Raw genomic sequence first — 12,117 nt, 5'->3', positions numbered from 1 at the left:
CAGGCACTGGGTGCAGGCTTGGTTGGCTCTGAGGTGTCCCTGGAAGATCTTGCTCATCCTCACCAGTGCCCAGGAGAAGACATCTATTAAAGAAACAAAAGAAGAAAACCCATTTGTTTTTCTAGATTAACCCAAGTCACGTATGTGAACAGCCCCCATTGTGTTTGGCAATCTTGAATTGTGGTAAAATGAGACACAAAGGGGAATCTTTCTGAAGAAAAATGTAAATGTTCATTTGATACCATATTTTAGCAGCACTTCCTGGGATTTGGGCTATTAAAGCTAACTGCTCCAGGATGTTTAGAGAGTCATCATGAACACACAAACACAATCTGAGGCTTTGCATACTTTTTCCTAGTTTAATATTCTGGTTAAAGTCCCCTATGCTATTGCAGTTCGTATTTATTTAGCACCCCGTTTTTATATACAGCATTTGTGTGCTCATAAATTGTTGTTTGCTAACATGTAAGGAGGTACTATTTGGAGTTTCTAGAGGGTTTTTTTTAAACACTCCCAAGGATTTCCCAACCTACAGCATTACTGAAGCCTTGCCAGACAGAGGTGCATATTTGTGACCTTGTGTTTTTTCACTAGAGCCCAAGATCCTTGGAGGATGATGACATCTCAGAGACTCTGCATTGTGTAGATACAGTGGTGGGAAAACGAGCAGCCAGAAATGGAGGTGGCAGTCCCCCATCTTTCAGATGGTCCCATGCTGCACAGACTCCAGAGAAGCCACCAGTGGAGCATTAGCAAGATGCATCTTGCTTTCGTTGGTGGGCCCAGGGCCTGTTTCGGTTCTGCTCTGCACAGCAGAGGCTTCGTCGTGAGAGACCACCCAAAGGAACGGCGTGCTCCTGGCTCTCTGTCCCAGCTGCAGGTTGCTCCTCACCGAGGCTTTGCTCCTACAGCCAGCCATGAGCCTGCTTCCCCACTATTTCTAATAATCCTCCTGAAGTGTTCATTCAGAGCTCGCTAGTGCGGAGACGCTTGCTCCAAGGTTTGTTTCCCCTCTGCTCAAAATGTCCCTTGCTAGGATTGGTTTGACTATACTGGCTTGAAGAAACAGCAGGGATGCTCTGGGGCTCTTGCGCTGAGCTGCTCTTGCTGCACAATTTCTTTGTGTCTTTGAAGTTTGCCCTTTTGAAATTGAGGCCATATTTATGAACTTGTTGATATTTTACCTTCAGTTTCTCAGTCCAGGCTTATTGTCTAGAGTCAGCTTTTCTACAGTGCCCCAATGGCTCACCATTTCTGGAGCTGCTCCCTCCCAACAGGGTGAAAACCCAGGGCTCCCAGCTGACCATTTTGGGGTCTCCTCGCTACCGTGCACTGGGTGGAAGAGTAATCTCAGCCATTTTAATACCAGGGGAAGTGAGGGTGCCCAGGGCTCTCCCAGAGGTGCCAGCTAGCAGCAACACAAGATCATACATGAATCCAGCAAGCAAAAAATCGGTGAACAGAGAGCAGAGAGAGTGGAGAAAAGGACGGACTGAAACCCTTTCTCCCAGAATACTTCCCCTTTTACCAGTTTCACAATCCTTGCTTTTTCATGCTTTCATCTCTTGCAGCATATTTTTTCCACGCAGCTAGTCAAGACGGTTGAGTCTCAAAATCTGTTGACTCACTGGGAAGAGCCTTTGCATAGTAAAGTGATTGCATTCCAGCTCTCTGGCAAGATAGACCTTGGAGAGGCAACTGATGCCTCCGTGGTCCGCAGTACATGCTGGATAATTCCGAGCTATCTTTGTGGAGATTTCAAACCATCTTTAGTTTCGGAGCCCATGGTAGGGAAAGAGTTAAAACACACAGTTTGCGTCTTTGGGGCTTTGTGGCGAAATACAGCAAGAGCAGAATGACCCAGCTGCATTTGTTTTATTTTCTTGTCACCAGAGAAACGAGAAGGAAAAACTTGCAGTGGTGTTTCCATGAAATTAAGAGAAAAAACCCACATAGTTTATAGAGGAAACCTCATTCCCCTCCCCAGCCTGTTACCAGTGACGGTTCACAAAAATGTACATATTTGAAACTTAGTCACATCCCGCTCCACCCACGGTCCTTAATGCCATGTACAGACCTAAGAAAGAGATTTCAGTTTCCTTCTTCCGCTGGTGAACTCCTGTCTAAACATTTGCTTTTTTCACTGCTGGAGCCTGGAGGTACTGCCTCCCCACGTAATGACTACTCTGGCTAAGGTTACAAATAAAATATAGACTTTCTCTGTTAGATTTCAGCTAACTGTATGAATATTATTCCCTCAAGACATACTCATTATATTGAACCATAAATCTACTGGGGAACACTTCTGCAGTGACTAATGGGTATAAATAGAAAGGAAAGGAATTAATTAGTGCTTTATTCTGGGAAAAGAGGGGGCTGAAAGGGATCAGATAAGAAAAAAAAGTTTTTTCTCTGAATGTGGGGGTACAGCAGTGTGGGCTGCTGGACTGGGAGGAGGTTGACCCTGGTTGGAGTGACTTCCCTCAGGAGTCTGGTGGCCTGGCAAGGACACATTAGGGCTCAGCAATTGAGCTGATTTATTTGAAATGCTAATCTTGTCTTTAATCCCAGTTTTGTCTCTCTGTAATCACGCTGTTCTCCTGCCCTCAGGTCTTAAACAAATGTTTCCAACACCAACTCTTGTATGGAGCTGAATCCTTGAGACAGATTATGTGTAATTCCCATTTCCATGGGACCAGTAAAAAGGAATTAGAAAGGAAAAAAGGAAAAAAACCCCTTGAAGCCAATGAGAGTCATTTTACTGGCTTTAGGGACCTGTGATTCAGGTTCTAAATGCAAAATCCGCACCTTTGAGGTTGCAACTTCTAACTAAAAATGCTCACCAAGAGAAAGCATGAAGTTTAGCTTCTTGAAAAGCCCTAATCCTCACAAACCCCCAGGAGATGGAGGGGGTGCTGAGAAATGAGCTTGGCTGTCCTCACTTGGGATGCTTTAGCGCGGGGTGCAATAGTGTAGCAGTCAAATATGAGCCCAGGTCAATACCGAAGAGAGCAGGTAAAATCTACTGGCATAGCACCATGCTGGTACGCTGGCAGCAGTACCTCCAACACCGCCTGAGGGAGGTTTGCCTTGCCTTCCAGGAGCACAGAGCCACTGAAAAGCCTTCCCTTGGGTCTCTCCTTAACTACACAGTAAGCTTTTAGTTTTTATCTTATAGAGGTTAAAGGAAAATATAACCTTTTACTCCCCAAACCACAGCAGGCAGGCAGCAAGGAGGCCAACAAGGGTCTAGAAGAGCATCTGATCCATGCTTGTGTGAATCAATGGGCTGACGGGCAAAAGACTCTGCACAGGTAAATGATAGCAAACAAGACCAAACAGTAATATTTTCTGGAGTTTCTGCAGTGTTAAGGAACTGTATCTAGCTACTCACTAACAACATTGCCCCCACATTCTCTGGAAGTCAAGTGTAGTCCTGGAGCAAAGGCTTCCATCATGACCCCTTTCACAGCCTGAATTGAATACAGGGCCAAATTTGACACAGGTTAAACTAACAATAATTTACAAAAATTTCACACAAAATTGCAATTATAATAATTTGCAAAATAATTTGCAAAACCAAAATTTTGCAGCTAATTCAAGTCTTGCTAACAGTATATGCCACAGGTGTACAGATGTGCCTCTGAACTGGAGTGATAAAGACCTCTGAAATCTGCGCCCACCTCAGCCACCAAGTCACAAAGCAAAACTCCACCATGCCTCCAGCCCTCCTTGGACTGAATTTATGTGCTGAGCCCTCCCAGGACTTGCTTTTCTCTGCTGGGGTAGAGTCTGTGAGGAGCCGCCCAGCTCTCTGGACATCCCTGTCCTGGGGAGTGTGGTGGGCAGCCACCCAGCTGCTGTTCCTTGGGTTGCAGAGCTTTTCCACTGCTCGGTGGCTGCTGTTCTTCACGTATTTGATGTGAATCCAGGGAACCCTGTGCAGCTCTTCGGCCCAGCTTCCCGGGTCACGTACAGCAGAGCATTGCTTCTCTGTTTTTGGCACAACGCTTAACACCTCCCCTTCCCTTACACACATACTCGAATTTTTGCTTTAACACAAAACATTAGAGGCCCTCATTTCATTTGTAGCTATAGATTGACGCTCAAGAAGTGTATAATTCTGTAATGAAGTGTCCTTCTGACCAAATACATCATCACAGTAAAATTCCCCTCTACCGTCACGTGAATCTGCTGCTACTGACAAGGAAAATGGTATTTGCACAAAGTCATAAAAATTTGAACAGGAGTTTTATGTATGTAAGAAATGTAATATAATTAGTTACAGAGTCAGTGTTAAGAAAAAGATTCTCATCCGAGTTGGTTTCAAAGGTCCTCCTACAAAGTAAAACAAACAAACAACAAAACCCAACCCCCCAAAATATGCTGCATTATTAACTTGTACTCCTCTGAGACAAAACAAGCAGACACTCTGCGGAGCAAGTTAGCAATACAGAGGTACAGAAGGAGAGCAAAATTCCATACTTCCTTGGATTCTTTTTTGACGTCACCTTAAATCAGCCCAAGAGATCAGGGTCACAAGGAAGTTAAAATATTTTTGCCAGGGATGTGACATCCCCGTTTACCAGTAACTGAACATCTGTGCTCTTCATCTGAGCATTAATGTGAGCCCAACCTCCAACATCAAATGAAATAATTTTGATCACATGTGCACAATAAATAACATCTTATGTTTATACTACTTTTCCTTAAGACCGCCAGTGGAACTCAGAGTCTTATCTTCAGCCCAAAGAGGCTTGAGATTTTCCAGATTCAGTGTGTGATAAACAAAATTAACAGTGGGGAGGTGAAAGTGCAGACATGCACTTACTGTCTTTCACATACAGTTCTTTTTTTCATACAGTTCTTTGCTCTCTCTTCTGTCCCTCATCCCCCCCTGCCCACGGCGAGAGCAGACTCTGACAGCCTCCATCTACAAAGATAAAAATATAGAGAGAAGCAGAAATGAGAAAGAAATCATGAATGATTTGCTTCTTTTATAGTTATTGTCTTGTGCACAGAAACCAGATTTTCATTTTACATTGACATTTCCCCTGCATCACTCTGGCAGTCTAAAGGCCCCTGCAATTGTTGACATTACCTACCTGAGTGCCTCTTCACACAGCAACATAACTAGTATAATTGCATTAAAAATGTGCCCTGCCGTGAAATCACAAAGTAGATTGTTTGTGCCTGTCCTAAAATCGTGGTAACGATTGTGACAGGCTCACCAGTCTGCTCACAGGAGAAGCTTCAAGGCTTAACAGCTGAACCATGTATGAGATCAGGCAAACGTGAACATCCTGAAAAGCAATCCGCTCATGTTTGCACACCTTGCTGCCTTGCGAAGGCAAAATAGATGTCCTGTCTGCTTAGCATCTCTGTCAGACATGAAAAAAATAAAAGGTGCGTCTGTGATCAAGATACAGTCTAGCATAGCCCACCCTCAGGGAGCACAAGGACAAGCACAGTGAGAAAGGATGGAGGGTGCTGGAAAAGGGAAATGGGGAGGGAAGGAGTTGCAGGAGCTGCTGGAAACCCTGTGGGGAAATCAGCCTCCCACATCCTTTCTGGGGAATCCAGATAATTGAAGGCTGTAGGAGTGCTTGACAGAACACCCCAGACCAGGAACAATTAAGTTCTCCTGGTCTCTCATCGAGAACACATGGATCCCATTGAGAGACCACAGCTTGGCCAGCAGTGGAAAGATGTCTCCTTGGGGGAGGACGGGGGGCTGGCAGTTTCTGACAACAGGAGACAGCAGGCAGCAGTTGGTTTTGGCAAAGCCTCTGTCATATTTTGTCTCTGCAGGCAAACAGCAAGCTTGCCTCCAGTCCAGGGTTTTGCTCTTGAAACTTTTGGGAAGAGGTGTGGGAGCACGGGAGGTGACAGGTCTACATTTGCCCCTCTGCAGCCTTGGTTGTAGATGCTGCAGCCGCTGGAGAAAACCCATGTGGGCTCCCTCCCCACCCACGGCGAGAGCAGGGGCTGGCGCTGGCTGTTACGGAGCACACGGGAGAGAACTTGAACCAGAAATGCCAGTAAAGATTACTGCTTGGGTTTGCTACCTCTGAGCTATGATATCCATGAGCAGCACCAGCCTCAGTTTCAACACCATCATGCTGACTTAAGAGCCCTATTTTCAGGGAAAACATGTTTCCAGAACAGGGAGCTGCTTTCATGCAGTCCAAAGTCCACATTTCAGGGGAAAATGTATTTAAGAGCTGTCATTTGAATATACATTAATTAAAAAGTTTTAATATCATCACAGCCTTAACATATATGTGCTACTAACTCTACCTTTCCTCCCAGACAGTTCAGATGGACGTAGTAACACTGTGGCCATGTACTCAGTAAACAACCCCCCTCACCCTACAGCACACCAAAATTAGGAAGGTTACAAGTTTGAACACATGTATGTGACGATCTCTCACCCTTTGCCCCTGTGGATCAGGATAGAGGGTTTACACTGTGATAACCTCCATCCCTTGCTGGTGCAGAAGAGACATCCCAGAACAGGACAGCCACTTGAATATTCAACCTATTGCAGATGCCATGTGCTGTGTCTCCATGGGGGTATTCCCTTTGTGGGAACAGCAGGATTTATCCACTGCCCCACATATTCCTCCACTGGTCCCTCCCAAAGACTTTCTCCCCTGCACAGGACACCGTGGGCCCCAGCAAACTGCTCTCATGACCCATCAGCTGCATCCCACCAGCTCCAGTGTCCCACCACCACTGTAGCTGCTGCAGGAGCATCTCCCCATTTCCCTGTCCCAAGTGTTGGGGTCCCCCTTTGTGGGAGGAGTGGTGTCACTCCCCCATCTCCATCTGCTCCTGCATCTGCTCTGGGTTAGCTTCAGTGCTGACTCCCATCCAGCAGCCCCACTAGTGTCCTTGTTAGTAGCTCATTGCACCCCCTAAGGCCATCGGTTGGACTCTCCAGCCCTGCCCAGCAGCCCTGGGCAACTGGGATGAGCCCCGGGCATCCCCACAGTGGAGTAGCACACGTTTACCTGGGTCTGGTACTCAGCACAGCCCTGCTGCAGCTTCTGAGCTGGTGCGTCTGGATCCTACGCATGGTGAAGGTCCCAGACCCAGGCCACTGGGGCAGGGGCTTGGAGCAGGACCCATCCCAGGACTGGCTTCCCATCTGGGGAGAGCACTGTGGGGTCTCACATGACTCTGAGCTTCTCTCCTGTTCTTCTCCCTGCCTGGGCAAAGAAAGGACTGGGTAGGACTCAAGCTCCTGAGAAAAGGGTAACGCACATACTGTCTGCATCCTGTGATATGATGGTTTTAAATGGCTCCCATTTTCTTTTCTTGAATCCTCGTCATAACACAGGCCAGAAAGCTGCAGACAGAACTTCATCAGCAGGGCCTGGCAGTAACAACACATTTGTTCTTCCCATGGTGGCTCCCTGTTCATAGGAGCTGAATGCTTTGATTGTAGAGGAATTGGCTCTGGCAAAGACTAGGCTTTTTTGGCTGGAAAAATCAATTCTCTGTTTTCAAAAGTTTTCTCCAGAAATCACATATTTCTACAGAATACCCAGAACCCAGACAAATGTTTGAAAGGAAACAATTCAGACATGGAGAGGTTATCCGTAACCTGATGAAGAAGCAGCTGCCAGGTCAGTGCTCCAGTCTTTGCATCCTTTCTGCCCTGCCAAGGGGGTGAGTGCCCCCAAGGTGCCCTACTCCACCTGCAGCCACCTCTGGCCAGTCAGTCCAGGTTTCACTGTGGCATGTGCTGAATTTCCACAAAACTACATGGAGTGGGAGCAAAAAGCATGGGGTTTTCAGTGCCTTGCTGAAATTGGGCCTTATACAAAAGACCAGTTATTTTTCCAATCTGGTGCCCTGGGTAAGGAAAATGATTAATTTTTTTTTCTCAGTTCTTCTCAGCCTGCTGCTCCACGTTAGGCATGTGAGCATGGAGCGGAGCAGGGGATGGGGAACTGGCAAGCAAGACAAGGTGCAAGAGCAAGATGGGGGTGCAGCATCCTAGTGCTGTTCCCCTGGAGGCTCCAGCCCCAGCTACGGCAATAAGCTTGCAGAAGGCATATCTCTTTCGGAGCTCAGGTCACGACTCTGCTTTATCTGCCCTAAAGCTCTTCATAAGCTGGGAATGCTTTATTCCATAGGCTTGATGGAGCACAGGGCATCGTAAACCTGCACATCTGTAATGCGTGGAGGGAACCTGGATCCCACATGCTGTGTCTCTCTGTAACTGGATCCTCTCTTCCTGGAGGCCAGAAAGGAGCATTCAGGAGCTATGGCCCTGGGAAGAGAATGGGCACAGCTCTGAGGGTCTCCAGCACCGCCTGCTCATGTGGCTGCCCCTTCTCCGGTGTCGCTGGCAGGACCAGGCATGACACACAGCTGCTAGCAGGGACAATCAGGTCAAATGGCCATAGCTTTGTCCTTCACAGTGTATCTGAGCCCTAGGTAAGGAAAATATTGACAACCACAATAATATCTGCTCTCCTGCCGCCAGACAGGCGCAACGCCTGCTTCTGGCCAAAATGATCCCTAATGAATCCCTGGAGCATCCTGGGTGGTGTGCTCCCGTAACAGATACTTGAAAAGCAAGGTATGAATACACACAGCTGGTTTCTCCCGATGTAAATCTATGGCCTCCCCTTTTGGAGACTTTCCATCTGTGTGGCGATTGGAGGCAAAGGGAAATAAAAATCCCAGCCATAAATGGAAACATTTGCAAGGAACAGGGTAAGACCAGCTGCCAAGTTACAGTTACTGCAGTATGACTAAGCAGCAAAATCAGCACAAGATACTGTACTTTCTGTAAGCTGCTGCTCTTTCACACACAAAAACCATGGTGCTCCACACGCACTACTCCTCCACCATCCCCAGCTAGAGCGTGGTGACCAGGAACACAAAGGCACTGGGAGCTAGTATGCAATGGGATGTCCAGCTCCTGAAGCTTGGCTCTGGGTGCTCTGAAGCAGGGGTCATCCCAAATCCAGCAGGATTACCTTGAAATAAGAAGTCAGGAACCATTTCAGAGTTTATAAACCTTACCCCACACTTTCTGAGTCCCTTCTGAGCTGAGGTGATGCACTAAAGAGGGGACAAGATCTTTAATTTTCCGCTACCTCATGTAATGCCTTGGGATTGCAGAATGCTTTCCTCTGAAACCCTGATTGTCCAGGATTCTGCAGGGAGGCAGAGCAGATGACCTTCTGTTGCCTTTGGTGAAATGGGGACCACCAGAATCACAGTCGAGGCTGGCAGGCAGCTCTGCAGATCATCCAGTCCAACCCCCCCCAGCGCAAGCAGGGTCAGACAGAGCAGGCTGCCCAGGACAGTGTCCAGCTGGGTTTTGAGTATCTCCACACTTGGGGACCACATAACATCTCTGGGCAACCAGTTCCACTGTCTCACAGTAAAAAACCTGTTTCCTGGTGTTCAGATGGAATTTCACGTGTTTCAGTTTGTGCCCGTTACCTCTTGTCCTGTCACTGGGCACCACTTCTTTACTTCCCATCAGGTATTTATACACATGAATAAGATCTCCTGAGACTTCTCCAGTCTGAACAGTCCCAACTCTCACAGCGTCTCCCTGTATGAGAGATGCTCCAATCCCTTCATCATCTTGATGGCCCTTCACCAGTATGTCCATCTCTCTCTTGCCCTGGGGAGCCCAACACTGAACACAGCACTCCAGTGCAGAGCAGAGAGGAGGGTTCACCTCCCTTGACCTGCCCCACAGCACTACCCCTATTGGAGCCCAAGATGCTGTTGGCTTTGGTACAAGGGTGCATCTCTGGTTCATGTTCAATTACAGAACTCATCACATCATGTTGGGCAACTTTAAAACCAGAATCGGTATCTACATGACATAGACCTAACTCTGGTAGAAACCATCCAGGAGGGGAAAGAAGATGAACAGAAATATTCAGCTAGAAAAATTCTTTTCAATTCAGCAGCAAGTTCCTTATGACATTCTATTAAAATCACTTGCTTCCTAAATTTCTCCTCACATTTCAGTAAAAACTATCAGCCTCCTATTCATTGAATGATTATTTAACATATATGACTCCATTTCAAATGTTTTAACAGAATTAAAGGGACTTTTTGGACTGTTTTGATGCAAATTTCCTGGAAAAATGTGCAAAGTAATAAATCCATTTTTACTAATGCAGCACACATGTCCTATCCAGTGGCTAACAAGCAATCATTAGTTTAAGTGCAATAAAAAAAATAGTGTTTGTGAGTCAGCTGAGTACTTCAATTCCAATTTTGCAACTGCACAGTGAACACATGCTTCTAATTTGGCTATCAAAATCAATGGACTTAAGGAAACTGGAGACATAGTGGTTGCAGGCTTGATTCAACTATCTAAGCTTATGAAAAATTGCCCCAGAAATACATGATAACACTATAGAAGAGCTGAAGTGAGTGTCTACTCTTGCTATCATAAAGAACCATGCACTTCTGAAACAGCCACCATGACCTCCTTTATAACTGGTGGAGAGAAATGGGACTTGTATGGACCAGTTCGTCACCTTCTGACTTGTCTGACATGATTCCGGTTAATTTTACTCCAGATGTGCTTATTTCTTGTCTGTGTTGTGAAGAAGTCCTAAATGATTAGCTTAGACTGAGGTGTATTCACTGAAGATAGCTCAAGCTATAGGAAATTAATAGCCCCCAAAAAGGCTTATAGAAGAAGGCATCTGCCCTGACAGTGATGTACAGGATTCAGCCAGTATAGTTGTCTCAGGAGGGTGCGCTCATGCTCCATGCAGAATGGAGAAAGAAAACATTATGTCAGAAGTGTGCCTGAACAGGAGCTTGACGTTTTTGTGCATCACTGCCTTTGTCTTGTGTCCCCTGTGCACTCAGGATGGTTTTCACAGAATCTCTTGCACACAAAAATCAAGTGAGAGAGGTTCAGTTCCTACATCTCTTGCAGCCTTGAGTTATGGTCTTGGGCAAACGCTTAATTTCTTTGTTTTGCAACTCCCTGCCAGCAAAATAGCTCCCATAATATTCTTCTAGCTCTTTTCATTACCTAATAACCCATCAGACATCACAGGCAACAAATATTATACAAAACTTTTTGTCAACCAGAGTGTTTTCAGTATCTTCTGGCATTACCTGTAGACCAGGCACAAGATGATCAGAAACTGATTTTCTGATTTCAAAGCAGAAACATTTGAATTGTGTGGTGTCTCCCTGGCTCCATGCAGATATCACATGGTCATATCTGTCTTTGTTATGCAGGCCGGACACTGCTGTGTCGTAGTTTCTTACATCAAATTGCCTTCTCTTGCAAATTCCCTTGCCTGCACCAAAGAGGATACAGAAAAGCTTTCCAGATAGCACCCTTTCTGCCTTCCATGCTCGAGTGGTACCTGTCTGGCAGCCAGACTGAGTCTACCAGAATGCCCACACAGCAGCCTGGTGTCAACTGGATGAGACATCTCCTGGGCTGTGGCAATGCCTGTCTTCTGCATAAAGAATGCCACGGTGGACTCACCACTCAGTTGTGCAGCATCTACCAGCAGAGTATTTCTTGACCATGTCTTGCCACATGCTTGAGGTTCTTCCCAGGCCCTGCATAAAACATACAACAATGTGAGCCCAAGGGACCCTGAATATGCAGGAAATCCCAAATCCCCTTGTGGCTATGAAGAGTGGAGCCACTCAATTTGGGTTTGATAACACTGAACTCCCAGGCCCACCCGTCTGCAAATGAACCGGCAAGACAGCCACCTTGCACAGCAAAGGGGACAGTGTGGGCTAGATGAGATGTCAGCTGAAACTGGAAACCGTGGGGTCCCTGAGACCCTTGGCCTGATTGCACAAGCTTGAAGCACGTGTGGCCTCAGAGCAGTATTGCTATCTTTCCATGCAGCCCTCTTCCTGCACTACGGGGAGCACGGGGTCTTCTAACACCCAGCATGGGTCTTCCTGTGGGATGGGACCTGTGAGACCCAGCGATGTTGCAGAGGGAAGTTTATGCAGAAGGCTAGTCTGCTCCTGCCTTGCTTTGCAAGGTAGCAAATGACACTTTCAGCAGGGCCCCGCTGTGCCCTGGGGGCGGTGTTCGGGTCGCATCCCAGGCTGCTGTTGGGACGGCTGGTT

Source organism: Strix aluco, chromosome 6 (genome assembly GCF_031877795.1).
Source record: "Strix aluco isolate bStrAlu1 chromosome 6, bStrAlu1.hap1, whole genome shotgun sequence".
NCBI classification, from domain to species: domain Eukaryota; kingdom Metazoa; phylum Chordata; class Aves; order Strigiformes; family Strigidae; genus Strix; species Strix aluco.
The sequence above is the reverse complement of the archived record's forward strand: the minus strand, read 5'-3'. Positions refer to the sequence as shown.